The sequence below is a fragment of the Panthera leo genome, chromosome C2 (genome assembly GCF_018350215.1).
Source record: "Panthera leo isolate Ple1 chromosome C2, P.leo_Ple1_pat1.1, whole genome shotgun sequence".
Lineage (NCBI taxonomy): Eukaryota > Metazoa > Chordata > Mammalia > Carnivora > Felidae > Panthera > Panthera leo.
Window position 1 is genome coordinate 88627348 of NC_056687.1, and position 23399 is coordinate 88650746.

Consider the following 23399-nt stretch of genomic DNA (forward strand, 5'->3'; position numbering starts at 1 on the left):
CTCAGGATTATGTCCATTTTATGCTGAAGGAACATCCTGCTTCTATCAGCAGTTGAGAACAAATTTCTCTAAAACCAAGTCCGTATACGATATTAAAAATGTTTAATTCTTTCACTAATGCTGGTTTTAAGGATGAGTACACATTATAATTTTTATAAATATTCCATTTCTTAGATCCCTGAGGATCTCTCTTACATCAAACCAGCGCTCTCTTTTTCCCTTCACAGTCCATAGCTTACAATCACTTAGTACAGTTTTTATAGTACATTACAATTCTAGTAAAAGAAAATAATATATAAAAATCCTAACTGAGCAAAAGTCAAAAGAAGAATAAAAGTACTACTTCTTCACATTACCAAACTCCTGATTTGAGAAATATCTTTTTATTTTCTCAGGAAGGCTGAATTTCCAAGGAAGATTCCAGAACTGAACCTACCATCTTCCATCTTCCACGAAGTTAATTAACCAAAAGCAAGTGATGTACAGAGGCAGGTATGGTGGTAGGGGTGAGGTTGTTGGAGTCAGTGACAGGTCAGCACATGGACTCTCCTTTCCTTTGAACTTTCTAGAAGTCCAAAGTAAGTTGTAGTTGGATACATAAGAGAAATTTCAAGAGTAAGTGAAATCAGATAAATAAATTGTGAAACTTTATCACTATTGGTCTTGAGCAATTATTGTAAAACACATATTGACACAGAAAAAGAATCAAGAAAAGCTATGAGCATACTGGCACAAAGCATCTGATGATGAGGCACTGACCCTGTCCCCTTACCACCTCCACCAATGTGATTGTTTATATTCATACATTCCTATCTTTGCATCACTTGGATAACCATCTCCTAATTTGCATCATAATGTTGGGTAATTGGCTGTGAACATTTTATCTCAATAACTGTGATTCTTGGAAAATGATGTCAAAACCAACATATTTTTCTCTCGCTCAAAAGTCTCAATCCATTGTCCGTTTTTCTCCCAAACGTCTGCCCTTCCTTCTCTCATTCTTCTGCACGTTCACTAAGCAAGTTCAGAATTTCTGTAAAAGGTCGGCAAAGATTAGCTATGTCCAGCGTTAAGAAATGACCCCACCATGGGGCACCTGGGTTGCTCAGTTGGTTAGGTAGCCGACATCAGCTCAGGTCATGATCTCGCAGTTTGTGAATTCAAGCCCCGTATTGGGCTCTGTACTGACAGCTGACAGAGCCTGGAGCGTGCTTCAGATTCTGTGTCTCCCCCTCTCTCTGCCCCCTCCCCTGCTCACACTCTGTGTCTCTCTGTCTCTCAATAATAAATAAAGGTTAAAAAATAAAAAAAAAAAAAAAAGAAATGACCCCACCAGGATGAGGAATGGATCCAGGCTATGGTAAGTGATAAATGTACTTGCTGCCTCTGATCTCTGTGCAACTTTTTATGCCCTACCACATTACCCCCATTAGTGATGCTCTCTGACTTAGTCCTCAACTTGGCAATGTGCCTTAGTGGAGGCACTGCAGCCTTGTTACAACAGTTCTCCATGTGGTTCTGCATCATGAATTACGGCATTTATGTTAAGCGAACTAGCGTGAGCTTTTCAGACCTCAAAAGGTACCCTGCAGTTCCCAAATATCTAGGATACAGAAGGCAAAAGTAGGAGAAAATATGGAATTTGAAAAGAGACATAAGAGAAAAGCACGAGCAAAAGAATTAAAACAATAACAATTTTGGCCAACGTCCAAATACATCAGTGAAAGAGGGGAGGTAATTTTGACCCCCCAGCTAGTATATCAAAACCTGTCATTTCACACACTCACACTGAATGATGACTCGGCTCTCTTTTTCTCAGCTCCAGCTATAGCTAGGAATACTTTGTTGATTTTTTTTTTTTTTTTTTTACCTCATACATTTGTTTCCCTGATTGCATTTTTCTTTAAAAGAAAAAAAAAAAAAAGGAGGGAGAAAAAAACTTAAAGATCTTCTCTCAAATGAGATTCTCTTTCCCTCTGGGTTTTCATTGATTTATAATTGCATTGATATTTCACATTTCTATTAAAACACCATGTTCTAATGCTCAGTCTGGCAGAGGCTTTCGTTGGCATTTGACAGGATGTCCACCAAATCTTCCTATTATGGAGAGAGCTTGGGGTTCTGGGAAAATCAATAGGTATTTAGCTACCAGGGATCCAGGGAGATGGAGAAATATAAAAGGGTGGCCACCAGCAACTGCAGGGATAGGAATGTCTGTAAAGACCGAAATGAGGCCACAAGTCTGCAAGTTGTGGAATTTAAGCAGTTATGCAACCATATTTTGGGGTTAACTATTCAGTCTCTCTCTTTTACCTACGTTTCCCTTAGGTGAGCTGCTCCAGGGAGCAAGGTACCGTGACTTCATTGGCCATAGTTTTTGTCTGAAAGGGAATGGTCTTTCAGAAAAACCATATTTGTTTAAATATCTAAATAACAGATCCTTGGCCTCTGTGATTCACATTGCTTTGCCATCTTTCAATTACACATCGAGGCAAAGACAGGTCTCCCTTTTCAGATCTGCTCTGTCAAAAGACTGCCTCCCCGCTATTTGTGGTGGGTGTTCCATTGTAATGATTCAGCTAGCTGCCTTTTCCCTCATCTCTGCCTGAAAATCAAATCATCTGCTCAAAGTCAATGAAAGGTCCCAAGCTGCTAAGGCAGCTAAACGAATCTGCTTAACAATAATAGCCAGACTGAGGAGAAATGTAGAAGAAATTAACTATATTCCTCAGAAGGCATTCTGGGAAACAGCATGCCACACCAAAGTCCAGCTCTAAAATGTGAACCCACCGTGGGGTTGGACGGGCCATGCTTTGTGACTAGCGTTGATGGCTCATGTGTAAACAGATGGCATTCTCCCCACCAGTTCTCTACCCCACAGCTCCTGACAGTGAGATCCTGTGATTAGCTGCTTCAGAGTGGTTGGGACAATTGTCTAACAAGTTTCCATTCATCAGGAAGGCAAGGATCCGAGCTGCACTTGGAAAATGTTGTGTGACCAAGGCTTTCAAGCAGCAAACCTACCCTCAAGGAGAAAGAACAGCCTCCTGTGGGAAATAGCCAAGCCTAAAATAAAGTTGACCAAGCAGAAAGTTATAAATAATATTATTTTAACAGGGTTTTGAGGCACAGCCAAATATTTTGGAATGTTCTCAGTCCAAACAAAGCCAGCATAGTTCTCATTTTTTCCAACCTCATGACTGAGAAGAGAGATAAATGGAAAGGAAAAAAGCCCGCAGTTGCGAAACATAAATTTAAAAGAAACAATCAATCTGGACAGTCATGAAAACCAGGTGGCTGGCAAAAATTGGACTCATTTGTGAAGAAATGCACAGCATCCTCTAACAGGCAATAATTAAGGTCCAGTGAAAAGTGAAAAGAGCAAAGAATTTGGAGGCAGAAAGAAGTTCAGATCCTAAGTCCGTGACTCACAAAAATGTGTGTGTCTGGGTAAATTTTGTAGTTACTCTGGGCCTCACATTCATCATTTGAAGAATGGAGGCAACAGAACTGACTTCACAGAGCTGTTACAAGGGTTTTAAGAGATCAAGAATGGAAGTTCCTCACCCAGCGCTCAACATGTACAGAAATATCAGGCCTCCGCCATTTTTCCCTGCTTCCCAGACCCCTTCGCCTCCCTGCACACAGGAGGATCTGAAAATTTGACTTGTGTAGACATGTATTAAGCAGCTGGATTTTTGCTTGTTACTAAAAATATATAATTGGGTAGACATCCAGAAAAATGAGTCTGTTACTGATTCTGCCACTAGAACATATCAGTTTCAAGAAGTGGCCTCACTTCTCTGGGCTCCACATTCTTGTCTTTAAAGTGAGGCCACTGGAGTAAAATAATCTATAGGGAAACCTCCAATATGAGCCTTCAAGGACTTGCTGTGGCCTATGCCCATTCGAACCAAGAGTTCTGCTTTGTTTTTTCACCCTTTCTTGATATATGTTAATTCAATATAAGTTTTGATCTAACTAGTATTGGGATTTTTCTTTTATGTGGGGAGATCTTAGTGAAGGTAAGGAGAGCCTTATTTTCAGAAGATGTTTGATATATGTTTGTGGAATGAAGACGTTACACTAATTAGGATGAAACAGAATGCTATTCTTAATATAAAACTTGGATCTCATCCCAATGCACTTCTCCTCCTTAATTAGAGCTCTCCTGCCCATGACTCCCATTTCTGCAGAAATGCTGGGATGGAACGCCGCCCCTTGCTATTGTCAATTGAAGTTAAGTTGCAGGTGCTTAAAAAATGTCTGCTTCTGAACCATGTTTATGAGTACCTCATGAATCTTTTACTATTGTTATGATGCTCAAGAGGCTTGGGGGAAAAATCACCTCTCCCCAAATAAACAACAAAATGAGTGTAAGGCATTTATTACAAATAAATCCTAAGAGAAAAAAAAAAAAGCCTAAACGTACGGGCTCTGACTTAAATGCCTTGTAGTAAGCCCACCACAAATTGTAGCATTGCCTTTCCCTCAGACCTAAACAAGCAGGAGCAGGGGAGAAATTCCTTTTCCACCTCTGGCATTTGGCCACCAGGGGCAGATAACACCACTTCCTGACCCCATGAGGCTTCTGTTAGGTGTATGTCAGGTCTACAGAACATGAAAATGTCTGGATTCATCTACAAATCAAAGCATTTTTATTTGTAAAGTTGGGAATTTTTATTCAGTGGAAAGGAACACCTAAAAATTATGTTCGCTTGTAAAGAAGAATCTTTCTACTGTCAACACTTTTTTTTTTTTTTTAATTGAGAGGGGTGTTCTCTCCACTTCACACAGCCCTGGATCATTTGCTGGTCAAGACTGGAATTTAAATGGCTGTAAAGAAAAAGAAGCATTGGCTGGAATTTCCTCCCCTCTGGCTGTAAGGTCTCTAGAGGCATGTGTTGTCGCTGTCAGTTGCCTCATGCTTGGCACCTTATAATTTTCCATTTTCATGGATGTATTTTGAATTTCCTTAGGAGTCAGTTCTTCTATTGGGGGATGCAGTCAATCCAGAAAGGAGCTTTTGCCAAACCAAGAAACATTTTTTAAACCGTAGTGTTTTACCCATGGGATTTCAGACATGCCTGTTTGGCTTTCAGGCTTACACAAAAATATAACCATTGAGTAGACTACATCTGATGAGTTGTCGGTTTTAAACAGATTCTCCACTTCTTGAATATGTTCCAATTATGATTCTCTGCATTTAATTATTCACTTTCTTTTCTGCTGTCAGAAACTTAAGGAATTTTGTGGATGTGTACATTCTGGGTGAGTACGTAAAAACAACAAAGTTTGCCCTCAAACTCCTCTGCAATATGAAGATTTCATAAGTTTATAAATTTAGAAAGGATGTTGCAAAAAAAAAACTGGCTTTATTTTAATGTGCAGAAATATTTGTTTCCAATAATATCCGAATTCTCTTGAAAAGCACTGGAAGATTTACTCTGAATTTGCTAGACCACTGTTAAAAAGAAATTTTTTTCAGAATCCTCTAAATTCAGCTAAATTACTTGTCAACCAAATTTTAATAGCTAGGCTACTTATACTTTAAATTTTACCTAAAGCACTGTCACAGACAAGTATCCATCATATTAATGTAAGAGCTTTTAAAACCCTTCATCATCTCCTAGAACAATACTCACTGACTTAGTTCCCATTCCTCTCTAACCTACTACCTTATTCCATGTAGTCTGAGTGGTGCATAGGTATTTCCACCTCTCTGCTTTTTTTTTTTTAATTTCATTTTTAATGTTTTTGTTCATTTATTTATTTATTTATTTTTGAGACAGAGAGAGAAAGAGCATGAGCAGGGGAGGGGCAGAGAGAGAGAGGGAGACACAGAATCTGAAGCAGGCTCCAGGCTCCGAGCCATCAGCACAGAGCCCAATGCAGGGCTCAAACTCACGGATTGTGAGATCATGACCTGAGCTGAAGTTGACTGCTTAACCAACTGAGCCACCCAGGCACCCCTCCACCTCTCTACTTCTATCCACATCTGGGGCTCTCTCCTACTTTCCCCTTCTATGCTTGTTAATGACCTACTTTTTCAAAACACAAGTACAAGTCTTATACTTCTTTATGTCCTCAATACCTGGACTAGCTCAGCACATAGAGGATATTCACCAAAGATACATGCCTGGCAACTAGAACTCTTCCTTTTTCCCAATGTGTAACCATGTGGCAGTCCATTTTCATTTTTCTTTCTATATTTTTTAAATACTGAATAGATTATATCAGGCCTACCATGCATACTATTTTGAATATGTACTATAGTTTAAGACCGGGCTCTAAATGGAACGCCAAAAGACTTAGTGAATGTTCCAAACTGTCTGATTTCTACCCAGAAGTAGTTAATATAGGCAGGATCTAGAATATAATATTGAAGGTTTTTAAAACTTTAAATACCTATGGCATTTTGAAATTCATTGTGCTCTTTCATTACATTCTATCAAAATACATGAACCTGGGCAAGCCACAGACAGAAGCCCTGTATTTAATATTTCTGACACGATATCCAGGGTTTTCTGGACTACATCTCAGGTGTTGAAGTCCCCATAATGAGATGGACAGACTCTGAATGGGAGGGAGAAAAAAATACTCTAAAGGAATATGACAAACACCACTCCCATATAAATGAAATTGAACCACTGAGCAGCAAACCACTCAACCATGAGAACTAAGAGAAAAGGAGATGATACATTTAATTTTAGAAAATCATTACACATACCTAAAGCCATCCAGAGAAATGCAACATATTAATATTTTTCATTTTAAAAAGGCAAAGTGAAAGGTTTTATATTCACACCTGGGATGATTTGAACATCCCTTTAATGGTTGATTCTACTGTAGCCATGCTGGGAAATACTCCCCTATAAAGCAATTACTGTCTCTTCCCAAATGACACAGCCTTGTTCACCACTGTCCTTGAAATCCCAACAAAAAGAATGGCAACTCCAGTCTAAATATTTTTACCAATTTTTTACTAATAAAGGAATTTAACATTTATCACCTCATTTCATCCTAAAGCATCTGTGAGGAAGAGAGAATTGAAGAAAAAACACAAAGAAACAAAGCCCAAAGGACTTAGGCTTCAAGTCCCAAATCATAGGCAAGATTGTCCTAAAGAGAAAGTATTTGAAAGGGTTTGATTCCCAAGTATGGACATTCCCTGTCATCTTTCCTCCTCTAATACCTTATGATTAGTTTCTTTCTTCCTGGTATCTAATTTCCTAAGGGAAATTAGAAAGAAGTTTAAAATATTAGTCAATCACTCAATAAAAAACAAAATAAAAGAAACAAAAAATAAAACATCTCATTGCCAGAAGCAGGAATTATCAGCCTTGGAGGGAACAAGACAAGGGCCTTAATCTAGCAAGCAAATAGTCCATGAATTTTGAAAACCCAATAAAATAATATTTTGATAACTCTCAATAAAGTAATAAGGGTGAAAATCTTATGATCAAATATTTGGGAGAAATGGTTAAACATAATTAAATATGTCTTTTTATTTTAAGGCCTTAATATACCAATCACTAATGTGAATTTGTAAGAAAGAACATTAATATGCAACTTTCCTCAATTAAATTATTTGACTGTGGAACCCCTTCTACCATTCTTTTTCCCCTATGGGCCATCTTAAGAGATGGACATACCTGGGGCACCTAGGTGGCTCAGTTGGTTGAACATAACTTCACCTCAGGTCATGATCTCGCCTTGGTGGGTTCGAGCTCTGCATCTGGCTCTGTGCTGACAGCTAGGAGCCTGGAGGCTGCTTTGGATTCTGTGTCTCCTTCTCTCTCTCCCTCCCCTGCTTATGCTCTGTCTCTCTCTGTCTCTCAAAAAATAAAATTTTAAAAATATTTTTTAAAAAGGGGTGGACATACGTTTTTTTCTTGGACACAATTTTTGGGGAAAATGCTGTATCCACGTCTGTTCAATTTAGCAACCCACTGCATAAAAGCTGAGGAATACAGTCAGGTGGTTGAATGTTTACAAATCCGTCTCATTGCAGTGTTAGAGATGTCTAGATTTCTATGACTGCCTTTTCATATATGTTAATTACATATCAAGTCATAGGAGTATATTTGTAAAAACATTAAGGACAAGCTCAATCCTTTGCTTAGTGATTCGTAATTCTTTCATATTGTTTTGATTTCTGTTATTTAATATAACCTGTTGAGTTTGAAGAAGAAAAAAGAATTTGTTTGGCCTTGATCATTTCTCACATGATCAAGGATCATAGGATTGGCTCTATGAACAAGGAAGTATGACAGTATTGTAAATTGTAGGAAGTGATACCATTACAGAAGTGATCACAGCTTCTTGAGCACCTGCATGAAACAGGTTATATTTTAAGACCCTTCTTCAAGGTATTAATTCATTTAACACCAACAAAGACCCTAAAAAGTAGATACTATTATTTTCTCCTTTTCCAAACTAAGTAATACAGAAAAGTTAAGTAATTTGTCCAAAGTCACCCAACTAATAAATTGGTGTGGCAGAATTTGAGCTCTCCAGAGTTTGTGCATCTAACCATCACATTAAACTACCTTGCAAGCATTAGCAATAGAAATGCAGTCTTTTGGGAATTTCTATTCTTGCTACTTAAAAATGGATATAATAACTCAAGTATGTAAGTCTTTTGCATAACTGCAGATTGAAAGGAATACATTTGTTTTCACCTTGGAAAAGAAAAAAACAAAAAACACTCAAGTTTACATTATTTTTCTCCTTATATTTAAATCAACTCCTTTGACATTCAGCCCTGGTTCAACTAATGAAAAAATCGCACAGGAGGTACTAGCAGGAGGCACCAGTTTGATTCTATAATAGATTTCATAGAAATGAAAACATTTTAAGCAAAAGACATGTTGCTAGTTTTCCTCTCTTTGTTCAGCCTTATAGATACATCCTAGAGGAAAGTTTTCACTGAGCACATTAATATGTGGCTTAAAAATCACAGATCTACAAACTAAAAATGGAAAACAAATCTCAGATAAAAAGTGACAGTTAACCTGAAAATTATTGGCTTCTAAGATGTATCTTTTAATCATTTCTGAGGAGTGAACTTGAAATGAGGAACATTTATTAGTGAATTATATTTAGCTTTGAACTGATCCCTAATGGCTTTCAGAACAGTCCTGGTTTAACCTTGGGATATATTTCATTATTGCGTCTATGGACAGAGCTCTTTCACAGTGCAGACTGAAACTACAATTTTAAAAGAGATGTGCTCTATTTAATTAGACCAATCTCCTATATATTTTTAATTTCAAATTTTGATGAGTCTTTATGAAGTCTTAGCAATGAGAATAACACTTAGGGTACCTAATCCATGTTTAATAACACCCCAAACTTACAAGGGCTTTTCCAAATAGATGCAAAAACATTATCTAATATTCTTCTTCTTGACAATATCCTTGAAATCCAGGCAAGTGACTGGTCTTATTCTCCATATTTTATGGGAAGAAGATCTGAGTCAGAACAAAATGAAATGACTTATTTAAGGTCAGACTGATGTTTATGTTGATATCCTATATAGCAGAGTTTTTTCCTTTAAACTCTATTTCTTCAAGTGACAAATGAAGAGATAAATGTGAAAGTATTTTGTGTAGTTCTTTGCTCATAATTTAACAATGATTTATTTATGTGTCCACCTACTTGTTTGCTTACGCTCCTCTGCCTTCGATAAAGAAATTGAGGATGTTATTGCAACAATAGTTCTTCTTCTACAGTCATTTAATGAGGTTATAAAAATACTAAGTCCTGTCATTTCTCTAAAGGAAATCATTTGCATTGCATTGTTTACTTCAACCATGATGACAAACCCTGACGCCTGTTTCTCAGGTCTAAAAAATAGCTATAATTGATCGAAAGAAAATGTCTTTGACAACTTTCTTTGTTTTAGAGTGTATTTAATAATCTGGTATAACTGTTAGTCACCCTCATAAAGGAAACAAAAACTACTCCAGGTATTTTAAACAGGAAGTTATCCAATACAGGGAATTGGGTATTTATAAAATTACTGGAGGGGATAGAAGAATAAATTACAGGCTGGGCCTCCAGAAATTACCTTCAGAACAACACAACACTTACCTACCAGGGGATCTCTGATCCCACCACTATAGCTATTGAGTCAGAGAGCACACTGCAGAAGAATGATTTAGAGACCAACAAACTATAATCAGAAACCCATTGAAGCTTCTGCTGCTGCTTCACAGCTGCCTCTGGAAACCAGGAAGCATCTGAGAAGTCCACTGGAATGTTCTTGCAGGGTAATATGTTGTCCTCAAGATCCTGTTTGCCAGAAATACACGTTCAAAGGGATCAAGAAGACACCCTTTGTCTTATTTTCATCTTCCAAGTTTTGTGTGCTCATTTATTTAGCAAACCCCATTCTCAGGCCAAACTCTGGCTGTATTGAAGCCTGGGAAACTTTTAAACATTTCAGCGTATGCAGTACAGAGAAGCACAGCAAAAGGAGGATGGAATGAGATTGAATCAGATACTATACAATGTCTAACAAATGTGAATTAAAAGTTGTAGCTATGATTAGCTTTAAGTTACTTTCCACCAATTCTAAGGCACCACTGTTTGCATGATATACCATTATTTCATATAGTTATAAAAAAGAAAAAATAGGGGCGCCTGGGTGGCTCAGTTGGTTGTGCCCAACTTCAGCTCAGGCCACGATCTCATGGTTTGTGGGTTCAGACCCCGCATCGGGCTCTGTGCTGACAGCTCAGAGGCTGGAGCCTGCTTCAGATTCTGTCTCCTTCTCTCTTGCCCCCCTCCCCACCTCTCTCTCTCTCTCTCAAAAATAAATAAACGTTAAAAAAACTAAAAAAATACTGTCCATTAGATCATGAAATGGTACAAGAGGCTTGCAGTTGTAAAATGCGGCCAATTTTAGAGATATTATCTGGTAAAAAGATGTGCAGGTTAGAATCAATGAAATCAATGAAATACAGTATACATGTCATGATAGATTGTAATGGTATGACCTTTTCATGGTGGTATGCTTGGCTGTACAGAGAAGTTTACTGTTTCTGGAGAAATATTGAAAGATTCAAATAAATTAACATTTCCATTAATTTTAAGTGACAAACTAATGTGTAAAGAGAAAAAAACTGAAACACCTGAGTGGCCCAGTGAATTGAGCATCTGACTGTTGATTTCAGCTTAGGTCATGATCTTGCAGTTCGTGAGATGAAGCCCCAGGTTGGGCTCTGTGCTGACAGCCTGGAACCTGCTTTGGATTCTCTCTCTCTCTCTCTCTCTCTCTCTCTCTCTCTCTGCCCCTCCCCACTCTTCTCTCAAAATAAATAAACCATAAAAGAAAACAACCAAAGGATAATAGAATGGTAAAAGACTGGAAGAGATCATTTATAACTCACCAATCCATGGATAATTTACCAAATTAAAGAAATGAAAACTATTTATGCATCTCTAGGTCAACAACAGATAAAATTATAAATTTACCTATTAAGAAGTTCTGACCTTATTGGGAAATGGAAAAAGATATTTTGTGAGTGTCATTAAAATACACTAAGCCAAACCATCCAGATTGTATTCTGTCAACCTCAACCAAGTCCAATTGCTACAGAAAGGGTCATTCTTCTTCCTGGCTAGAGTGCTCCCAGGTGAGGGTAGAGAGCAGTGAAGATACAGGAATATGTACAGAACTGTAACTTCTTAGAGTGTGAGCCTACTGGAAGCCTATGAGATAATCAGGATCCTAGGCTAAGGTTGAATCCAGATGGATACAGCAGGGCCTGTACGAGGTGTAAGACCCTGAGGGTCAAGTGAAATTGCAAGGGGAGAGGCAACCAGTCAGTAGTGCTAAGGAAACAGAAGGTAAATGGCCTAAGATTGGAGCCTGAGATAGATATTTGTTGAGTACCCACTATGTGCCAGGGACTATTCCAGGTACTCTTAACAGAAGGAGAAAGGGGATCAAAAGGTACCAACTTCCAGTTATAAGTAAGTCCTAGGGATGTAATGTAAAGCATGGTGACTATAGTTAATTATACTGTGTCACATATTTGAAAGTTGCTAAAAGAGTAAATCTGAAAAATTCTCATCATAAGAAAACATTTGTAACTATGTGTAGTGATGGTCAGTAACTTACTGTGGTAATCATTTTGCAATATATACAAATATCAAATCATTGTGTTGTGTGTCTTAAACTAATGTTATATGTCAACTACTCCTCAATGAAATTGTTTTAAAAAGTTTTAAATAAAAGAAAAATGAAGAAGGAATCAAAGTCACATAAGATAAGTAAAGTAGTATTCAGAGACCAGAGTTCTCAGAACAAAGGGTGTTAGCTGTCCTGATGCAATTATTTCAATGAAGTCTCAATTATCCCACTTTCATCTTGAATTGTTAAATGAGCCTGCTAACCTGAGGTCAGAACTTAAAGAGCTGTCCCCTGAACTGTTGAGAGGTCTAGGCACATTCAACCATCACCAGCAGCATTCACAGTAACAACCTGCTCCTGCGTACCAGCATCAAAATGTCTCAAAAATAGAAGTTGGCTTGTGATATTTATGGTGCATAATATATTTTTCTGTCAGATGAAAGACTGCAGATGTCATTTGCCAACATCTTGCTTATTTGATTTATGGAATAATTAATTGTATGCAAGATAAGCCGTGCACTACAAAATGGCAGCTATAATTAATCGACCCTAGCAGCAGAGATCTTTACGTAATTGTGAATGCAAGTTCATAGACCACAAAACCAGTGTCTCCCAAATTGCCTTACTCTTTCTTAATAAAGAGGTGTGGGTCAAGGGCTGTAACCCTTTATAACATTTGGTGCTTTGTAATTTACAAAATGATTTCTAACGTGTGCTATTTTGTGGGGTCATTACAACACCCCTACGATGAACACAGATAAGCATTGTTACTTGTGCTGAGGGCTGAGAAACCAAACCCTGAGAAGTGAAGTGACTTGTCCATTGCCACACACTAAGTGAGAGAAACCCAAGCACAGCGACTCTCAAGTCACTGTGGGTAATGCCACATGTTGTGGGATGTTAGGAAAAGCACTGGCTTCAAAGTAGGTGGATTTGGATCCTGCTTCTGCCATGCATGGCCTACACAAACAAATCTCTCAATCTCCAGGGGAATGTTTCTTCAAATATAAAAGGGACAGAATAATTTCCATTGTAAGCTTCTGGTGGAGGATTAAATGAAATGAAATAAAGCATGAGACAGCTCCTCTCTCTTGGTGCTTGGAACACAGGAGGTACCTCCACCTTTAGCTTCTGGCTGCTTCACATACTCCAGTCTCTGTGCCCCACCCGACCCTTCATTCTTTTCTATTCCCCCAGTTGCCTGACTTAGCCAGGTGTTCAGTTCATCAAAGGCTCCCCATAATTCTGCCATGTCAAGGGAAGATCAGACAGCCTTAAAGGATCCTTTTCAATACTTCAGTAAAACCTTTCTGAAATAGATCCACTCCAAAGGAGATTGTGCTTCAAATAAAACAATATTTGAGCCAGGTTCACACTTTTTTTTAAGATAACAAATGTACCAGTCTAGACAAAGCCACTTGCATGGGGCACAGAATTTTGACCAGTGTCAGTACAGTAGCTATAGACACTTTCATGTCTGCCTTCAAGGAGCCTAGTGCCTAAAGGGAAGGGCTTGCCAAGAGAGAGGACATACATAATAACAAATGTGAGTCCTTAGTTATCTTTTTCATAATGGAATGTGAAAACGTATCTTCCTTCACCCGTCAACCATAACTCACTGCTAAGAATTACAGTTTTATTTCCTTTACAAATGAGGCAACTGTTCTAATTATAATAATACCCCGTGTTCAAAATACCAACAGTGCTTTTCTTATTAATTTGGTGGTAGACTTGCCCAATCAAAGAGCAACAATTCTTTCCCCAATTTGCATCAGTTCTGACTGCAAATTGTAGGACTTTTGTTAAAAAATAAAATCTCTGTTCTGACTGTATCCATATCACCTGGATGGATTATTTCTGACCAAAATCTTGCTGAAGTGTGTGTGTGTGTGTGTGTGTGTGTGTGTGTGTGTCATGTGCATATGTATCCTGGAGAATGGGAAAAATGGTGAACGCATTGAGGAATTTACTGTAGAAACCTAACATGGAGTGCAGCTCATGAAATGGGTCAAATAGCCCCTGATTTATTGCTCTCTCTGAGTACATTTTCATCACCATCAATAATACTTCTTGGAGCACAGTCTCCAAGTATGTGATTTCCTCACCAGTCTGTGGACTGTGACTGCAAACTCAGCTACAGAACAACTTTCCAAAACATTTTTAAGGTACCTCCAGATCACATACTGAAGAGGTTAGTCTGTTTTGCATCAGAGACCCACAAGCACCAATTTTCCTGATCACCCCTCCATGAAGCATGGTCTGTGCTGATCGATTTAATTGAAAGTAACAACTGAAATTAACTGATCAGAATGTTTCTTCTAAGGAGCTCAGCAATATCTGTCATATAAGAGAAAATGAGAAAAATCACCTAAACAGTGAGTTGTTTGTGATCTTGTACCCTGTATAAACATGTTGAATATATTCTCCCTGGATGGTTTTGTTTACACACACACACACGCATGCACGTGCGCGCGCACACACACACACACACACACACAGACACTGATTTCTTTTAATTTGGCAGAAAAGGGGTAGTTCAAAAGAGAAATGGCAGGGAGGGGGGTGTTGTGTAAAATATGTGAGTTACTTTTAGGCAATCAGAATGGATCTTATTTCAACAAACACATAATCAACACCTCCGTGGTAAATGGTCCTGTATGAGGGAATGTTGATAGAAAGATAAAAAAGATACGGCAAATAGCCCTCTCAGTGATCACTGTCTAGCTGGGGAGACATGAAGTGTGCCATGACAGTGTGGTGGGGTGAGAGCTGAGGGAGGAACCACAGAGGCTATGGATACATGTTGTGGGGGAGGCAAGGAGCCATCTCTGAAGAGGTGATGGATAGACTGGATGGTTGAGTGGGAAAAGCCCGGAGCAAGGGGAGAAGGGAACATTTGGGAGAGGACACAAACTCTGAAGGGAGCACCACAGATTAAGGGCAGAGCACAACAATGCACTGATGCCAGGGCAGCGAAAGGGAAAATGGTAAGAGCTAAGGTAGGGTCAGATCTTCACCGGCTTCATATGGCCAGCTAAGGAGAAAGTTCAGAATGATTTCAACAGATTATATGATTCAATTTACTTTCAGAGGCATCCGCGGCAGCAGGGTGGAGGGTGGATCGAGGAGGGCGAGGGGGGAAGGCAGGGATGCATCAGAGGCTGTGGTAGTCACTGTCACCGTTCAAGTGCTTGAATCAAGGCAGTCAGAGGAACACCGGTGAGGAGGAGGGAATATAGTATAAAAGTCTATTCAGCTAATGTACTGGTGATTTAAAAAGTGAAATCACTTTATAAATTCAGTCGTGGTATAGGGAGAATGCTTCATTCTCTCCTGGTCTCATTTGGCAGCCTAAAAGGTGGTGTATGCATGAGGAACTTTTAGTTTTTATGGTGATTCAGTACTCTGTTTTTATCACAATGAAATCGATAACCAAAAGCTGGAAAGGAGAGTCTTTGGCTTACTCGGGATAACATAAAGGAGCCCCCTTGGCTCTTTCATTATTAATACAGAAGATAGTAGTTAACATTTACACATCAAAAATACCTAATGTTTACTAGGACTATCATTAAAAGTAGCAAAACTGTCCATGGCAATGTTGGTTGTCAAGGGGAAGCTTCCAGATGAGCCATGCCACTCAACCCATGGAGTGTTTCTGAATCAAACACAGGCAGTTACAGGGGGTGTAGTTACAGAGGAGCAGCCTGGAAACGGAAGAACAAATAATCTCTCCAACATAAAACACTTATTTGCTATTTTGTGCCTAAAAGTTGCTCCTTGGATCCAACTCAAAAATGTGTCACAAAAGACAGATTGTTTTTCCGGCTTACTCTTTTTTTCTCCAGATGTCACTAAATGTTCAAATGTTCATAGTGTTGGTGTGTACAGAACAGAAGCTGTTCAGGAGTGTGCTCTCTCTCTCTCTCTCTCTCAGTATTCCCAGATTACTTTTTGTTTCATATTCCACCAGGTATAGCTGGAACACATTTTTTTTTGTTCTTAAATATATAATCATATATATTTTTTATTTCCTCTGCACAAAATTGTGTAGCATATTAAGTAGATTATAACTTGTTTGCTACGCAGAAATGTTAATGATTTTTTTCTCCCTTACTAAAGACTATTTGCATCTAAATGATGTTAGATTTTTTTTGCCCACCTCAGAATGATCAAAGTGAATTTAGTCCTGCTTATCTTTCATGTTGAACAGAAGTCCTACCTATACCCATGTGGTTATGTGAATACGTATATGGGTGTGGGAAGGCGATGGCTAGTACAAGGGAAAGATATAAAAAGTTTAGAGATAAAAATTATAGGGATTAAAGCTCTCTAAATATTAGGTAGCTAATTGTTATGCCTCCCCATCAGGGCTCCTTTTTGATACTGCGGACGCAAGAAAATGTACACCATTATTCTCATCCCTAATCCTTCACTGCATTTTCACAAAATGTTTCTCAAATACCTGTGATACATCTACTGAGTTCAGTTCATGGTGCTAGAGGAAACAGCCAGGAAGACAGTGTTGGATGATTATAGATATTTATAAAGCAAACCAGACTGAGGGATCTGGGGAAATACAGACAATTGAATGAAGAGATTGGAAAAAATGCAGGAATTATGTTCATTTGTAGGAATTGGGGAATGTTTCACAAAAGAGATTTCGAACCTGGAGGCTGGGTAAGTGTTCTTAGTGGGAATACAGACAGTTCATAAGGAGGAAGTAGCAAAGACAAAGCCAAGGTGAGAGCAAAGGGTGTGCTAGAGGGAGAGTGCAACCACATAGGCACATTTGGCTGAGCATGATGTAATAGAAATGAGCAGGAGAAGAGTTGGGTAGGAAAAGTTGGGCCAGGGTGTGAGGTCCCTGTGAACATCCAAGGCAGATGGACATATTTGAGTTAGAAAGAGAGAGCCAATGAGAAGTTTTGAGTAGGAAAATGACTACCACAACCATATTTAAGAAAAATTTATCTGGCACTTATATATTTTAAAGAGATGGGGAGGAAAGACATGATAAATTAGGAAGCAGGGAAATTAGAACATTATCTCATTAAGAAAGGAGACATTGCGTAGGGCCTGAAGAGAAATAGTGAGATTAGAAAAAAGAAACTAAATGCATACTCATTCTTTATCATGGTGAGTGCATCATTTTCTTGTGGTTGGCAAAGTACTTCTCTATGTGTAGAAATAAGATGGTTCCCATGAGTGATGGTTCATCGTGGAATATTTCAGAGGTAGATCAATTTGTTGATGTTGATACATTTCCTGCAAGGGCCCGCTTACTCATTAGTGCTCATGTATTTACTACATATATATGTACACACATTTACACATACATATATATACACACTATATATAAATGTATACACACACACACACACACACACACAGTAAGTCTTTCTTTTTTAGGAAACAGAATGAGGTGGGAGGATATTATGGAATGTGGAGAGATAGAACATTAATGAAAACTAAGCATTCAAAAGGATTGACCTTTAATTAGATTCTACAGATCTATTGAGACAAAATCCCAGGGTTTTGATGTCAAAGAGTTATCCAGGGGTCACATGTTAAAAAGGCATACGACAGGCAAAGAAAATAGGAACTATGTGCTAGAAACCATGTAGGATAATTATTCAATCAACATTTAACAAATCTATATCCATCACTGTGCTAGATGCTAGAATAAAACAAGGATGGCCATCCAGACCCTTACATAGATCATCGTCGAGCATGATACTTGGTAAATATGGAGGGAAATAGGGAGAACAGGGTGTGAAAGCATGGATTGGAAGCATGTTGTGCTAGAATCATCAAAAAGGTAGGAAACACTGGCTTGCAAGTATTTACCTGTTAAGAGAAGAAGATTCTTTCACAGGCACTTTTATTCACCCAACTTTTGGATGGAGAGGTTTCATTTGGATGGAGAGGTTTCATTTGGATGGAGAGGTTTCCTGAAGAAGGCCATCATCTGACAGAACGTGGGAGCTATTGTCAAGCAGACTTGATAGGACGTGCCTGGGGAGGAAGATGACAGGAAGCCTTGAGCTTGGGCGAGCGAAGGGGTGAGGGATGATGTCAGTGCCTGTCCTCTCCCTCCGTCTACCCTGAAAGAACACTGCCCCCCTTCAGTGGACTCGCTTTCCCATGTGTGTACCCTATCCCACGTACACATTTGATAGTTGGTGGGAAGAAAGGGGGAAAAGGAGTAGTTTTAGGCCAAGTTTCCATACTTTCAGAATCCAGGTTGAATACAGCCATTAGGAAAAATGAAGTACCGACTTCTCTTTTCTTAAATATTCCCTTGCTTCTTGACTCTAAGTCCCTCCCCTTCACCTCCAACCCTGTCCTTTCTCACAGTGAGTCCTGGACACTGGTCATGTTTCTGTAATCGCAAGTCTCCTATAATCACAAATGAGGATCTCATTTTTTTTCAGGGATAATTCAGGGATAATTATGCAAGGATAATTCAGCCCAAGAAAAATAGGTTTCATTTCCTTTTTTTTTTTCCTGCTTCAGAGTACCATATGAAGTATAGTACTCTCTACAGCAGAGGTTCTCAACTTTGGCCGCACATTAGAATAATTTGGGGACCTTGTAAAACTCCCAATGTATAAGCCATACCAAAGGATCTTTAGGGGTGAAACTCAGGCACCAGTATTTTTAAAGCTCCCCATGTGATTCCAATGTGCGGCCAGGATTAAGAAGCACTGATCAACAACAACACCTAATTACCTCCCAATTCCCCAAACTGGCATTTATTTTTATGACTTTCCTGGTATCAAATGTCTTTGCTTATTTACTTCCCGAAACAAAACAAAACCAAACCTGCACAGTTGTCAAAAACTAGGTCAAATGCCCCTTCCTCTGGTAAGTCCTCTTTTCTTCCCCATTACCAGTCTGAACTTAATTGTTCCTTCCCCTCACTGCCTCCAAATGACTCGTATCCATCCTAACACACGGGACACTTGGCTTCAGACTTCAGATACTTGTGGACGCGGCTTTTTCCCCAATAAATTTCAAGCTATTTAAAATAGGGATTGGGCTTATTCATTTTCATGTCGTGAGCATTCAATAAATATTTTGAAATCAAATTAAAATGGCCAAAAGTAAATAATACAAATAAATCCATACTTTGCCTGTATATGGTATGGGTGACGACTTGTGCCTTCTATTAAAAACACGTTCTTTGGAAAGTCCATAATACCATTTCTTATAAAGCATGAGATATGATTTACTATTCCTGGCAATAGCTGCTGCTTCACAATGATAACTTCGAAGTCAGTGATAACATAATTCAGCAGACATGGTGATTCTCAATCTACACGTGACACCATATGGGCTTCAATATAGAATTACTTCCTGCTCATACAAATACACTCCAGGTTTTGTTTTGTAAATCTTAACTTAGATTAAATGAGCATTGGCCAAAGCATCTAAGTCCTCCCAGGATAATGGCTACAGACGGAGGGAAAGATAGGAGGGGGTAGAGGAGGTAGTGAGGGAGAGAGGGAGGGTGTTGTGAATATAACAGATGCATAAAACCCACTCCTGGAAGAGACAATTTATGCATGACCAACACATCGTCCCTGCGTTCCAAGTGTCCCTGTCTTTCCTCTCTGCTCCCATTTAAAACCTGGATTTAATTATATCTTAGTGTATTGACTGCCTCCACTATCAAAGGGGACCAACTTGAAAGCACATATCATGTTTTACTCATTTTTTCCTACATAGCACTTGCCTATCACAGTTCCTGTCACACAACAGGAGTCAAAAAACTATTTCGAGCCAGCAGTTGAACAAAAGGAATAACTTTGAATTGAGAAAGTAGGTATTCGTGTGAATAGTTCTGTCTCAAAAATATTCCGGTTTGTTGCCTGCAGAAAGCAAGCACCAATTCCTGAGAGACCCACAGGTACAGCAATTTAAATAGGTACCTGATTAGATATGAACACCAAGGAGAAAAGTAATTGAATACACAAATGATAAGTCAAGCAAATATTACCTGGTTAAGTGATATCACTTGAAAATGTGCAAAATTCAAGTTATAAATTTCATTTGCCTGCTCAAAAATCTTAAGAATTTACAGTTAACTTCTAGGTCCAGAACCATGATGAGGCAAGTGAGGCTCCCACTTCAGGTGAGAAATTTAAGGGAGTCAAAAATCCTTGATGATCAAGATAACAATATTTAATATAATATTTTCAAATATAAAAAACAGTGCAAAAATCCATTATGAATAATTATAAGAACACAATCCACATGGGATTTGTAAAACATATTAGCATTATTATATCATTAGCACTTTCATAACAAACTATTATATGAGTGTTACTACATAATGCTGTTAATAAAGGGCCCAGTATGATAATGACAGCCGGTAGGCTTTGGGGGTTTTTTTAGAATGAATTTTGCTTTTTGCTTTTTGGGTTTTTTTTAATTTTAAAGAGTGAGAGAGAGCTCCATTGGGGGAGAGGGACAGAAGGAGAGAGAGAGAGAATCTTAAGCAGGCTCTACTCTTAGTGTGGAGCCCAACACAGGGCTCAGTCTCATGGCCCTGGGATCATGACGTGAGCTGAGATCAAGCGTCTGACGCTCAACGACTGAGCCACCCAGGCGCCCCCAGCCCGCAGGTTTTGGTGCACATCGTTTTGAAACCGTAACCAGCTAGGCACAAACATGGCCTGCTTTATAAAACGAAATATTTTAACACCAAAGCCTGTTGTGGGTGATTTTCTCTAAGAAGCAGCAAACAATTTTTCATGTTCGGGTTTTAATTAGTGGACACAGTATCTCATGTATTAGAAAAGAAGTTGATACTGCCCCTACTCTAATGCTGTAGCAAGTATTTATATATCGAAAGACTTATCCTTTCATTTCACCACTCGCGGTATCATTTCTTCAGTGCTCAGCACTGAGGCTAACACACTGGCCAGTGAGGGGCAGACACCCTTGGCAGCAAACACCAGTAGCAGAATACTGAGAAAGATACAAGAGAAGGCAGTGAGGTTACCATGGAGACAGGAACGCCTTCTCCCTAGGGAAAAGATAGAGAGAGAGAGAGAGAGAGAGAGAGAGAGAGAGAGAGAGAGAGAGACAAACAAAAAAATCAGGTCAGCATAATACATCTAGTTAGTTAACATTACTTTTCAAAACTGCGTTTCCCCCCATCAGGTAGTGGCAATATGTATTAAATGGCTTAAAATTTGGAGTAATTTTGATGATTCTTGTTTCAAGGAAATTATTTCAAAGAAATCTTAGTGAGTGTGTGTTAAGTTTTCTCCGTGTAAAAGTTCATCATAGGGGCGCCTGAGTGGCTCAGTCGGTTGAGCGTCGGACTTGGGCTCAGGTCATGATCTCACAGTTGGTAGGTTTGGGTCCCGCATCAGGCTCTGTGCTGACCGCTTACTCAGAGCTGGAGCCTGCTTCGGATTCTGTGTCTCCTTCGCTCTCTGCCCTTCCCCCACTCACGCTTTGTCTCCCTGTTTCTCAAATATAAATAAATGTAAAAAAAATTTTTTTTAATTCATCATAGTACCTTCTATAATATGATAAAAATAAACGAATAAACGGAACAGCCACTGGTATGACATTGTTGAGTTACACACATTGTAAATGGAATATTCGTAGTGACTAAAAATATGTTGGTAGGAAATCAGTAATGACACAGAATGCTCTACACACCTGCTACTTTTCACATTGCGCCACGTACACTGCATGAGAACATGCAGATTCTCAGGCCCTAGCCCAGACTTGCTGAAGCAGAATCTAGATTTAAACAAAGTCCTCAGGTGATTCCTATATGCATAAAATCTTGAAAAGCACCTGTATATTCCATATTTTTAAGCAAAATAAAAATATATACATAAAAATTCCCCTTTTCACTCCCCAAACTTTGACTTGATGATTGGAAAAAAGAGTGAATATATATGCATCAAAATGTACACAGTGATTATCTCTGGGGACTCTGCTTTTTACTTTCTCTTTTAAAAACGGTTTCCAGGGCCACCTGGGTGGCTCAGTCAGTTAAGCCTCTGACTACAGCTCAGGTCATGATCTCACTGTGGTTTTGAGCCCCACGTCCAGGTCTGTGCTCCAGGCTCAGAGCCTGGAGCCTGTTTTGGATTCTGTGTCTCTTTCTCTGCCCCTCCCCCACTGGTGCTCTGCCTCTCTTTATCTCAGAAATAAACATTTAAAAAATTTTTCAGTTAAAAAAATAATAAAATATTTTCTAAATATTCAATTACAAATATATATTACTTTTGTTATTAGAAAAAAGTAATTTTTATAAATGTACTTTCTCTGTTGTTCTTTTAAAATGATCATGGTGAATGAATTTTTTGGGTAAGATAAAAGTTTGGGTCAATTACACATTGAGGTTGGCAAAATTGAAAGTATAATTTCACATCAGTAAGTTCTAGGACCATATATCTAGTACTTGTGATTTTAAGTATTTCTTTCCACTGTTTCTTTGTTTCCCAAAGAATGTTTGCCTGTGTATATTCATGTTGCTTGCGTTTCTGCCTGTTAAAGTGGTGACTACAGTTGTAAGACATCTCCTCCATCACCAGGTTATGTAATCCCTCAGGTAGTAGTTGAACCTCAGTCTCTCCCCTGATATCATCCTAAGACTACTAAGATATGAAAAATTTCTACTTTTCCTTTTCATTTTATTCTAGACTGGAAAAGCTTCATTTCAAAAGATGAGTGTAATTAGCATACCCAGCTGTTACTAGTATGAAAACCCTTTGGGGGCTATTTTTAATCTCATCCTATTCTTAGAGAAGCATTCTGAGGTTAGGAGACACAGGAGGTACCATGTTGAAGCCAAGGCAAGAAGGAGGAAAGGTCTCCCCCTGGAGAGCTGCTCAGTTGGGGTCGATAGCTACAGAGTAGACTGAAAAGAAAGAAAACAGAGGCATCAGAAGAAAACTGAAAAGGCCTACTTCCAAAGTTTGCCTATAACAGTCCCAGGTCATTTCAAGACATTTAGGGAATATAAGCAAAATCCCATTTCAACACAAACTTTTCAATTTAACATTTTGTTAATGAGTCAGCGCACATGTCCTCTGAGAAGGGACATGGTAATTGTGCTTTACTCATTTCATTCCATGGATCTTCTAGAACAAGCAATAAGACCCATCAGTGTAGCAGCCTGATTAATGCAAGCCTTGCACTATTGGGCATCTGTGCTGTTTTCTGTAGCAGGGATTTTAAGCTATAGCAATGGGAAGATAAATGAGACCAAGAAGATGCG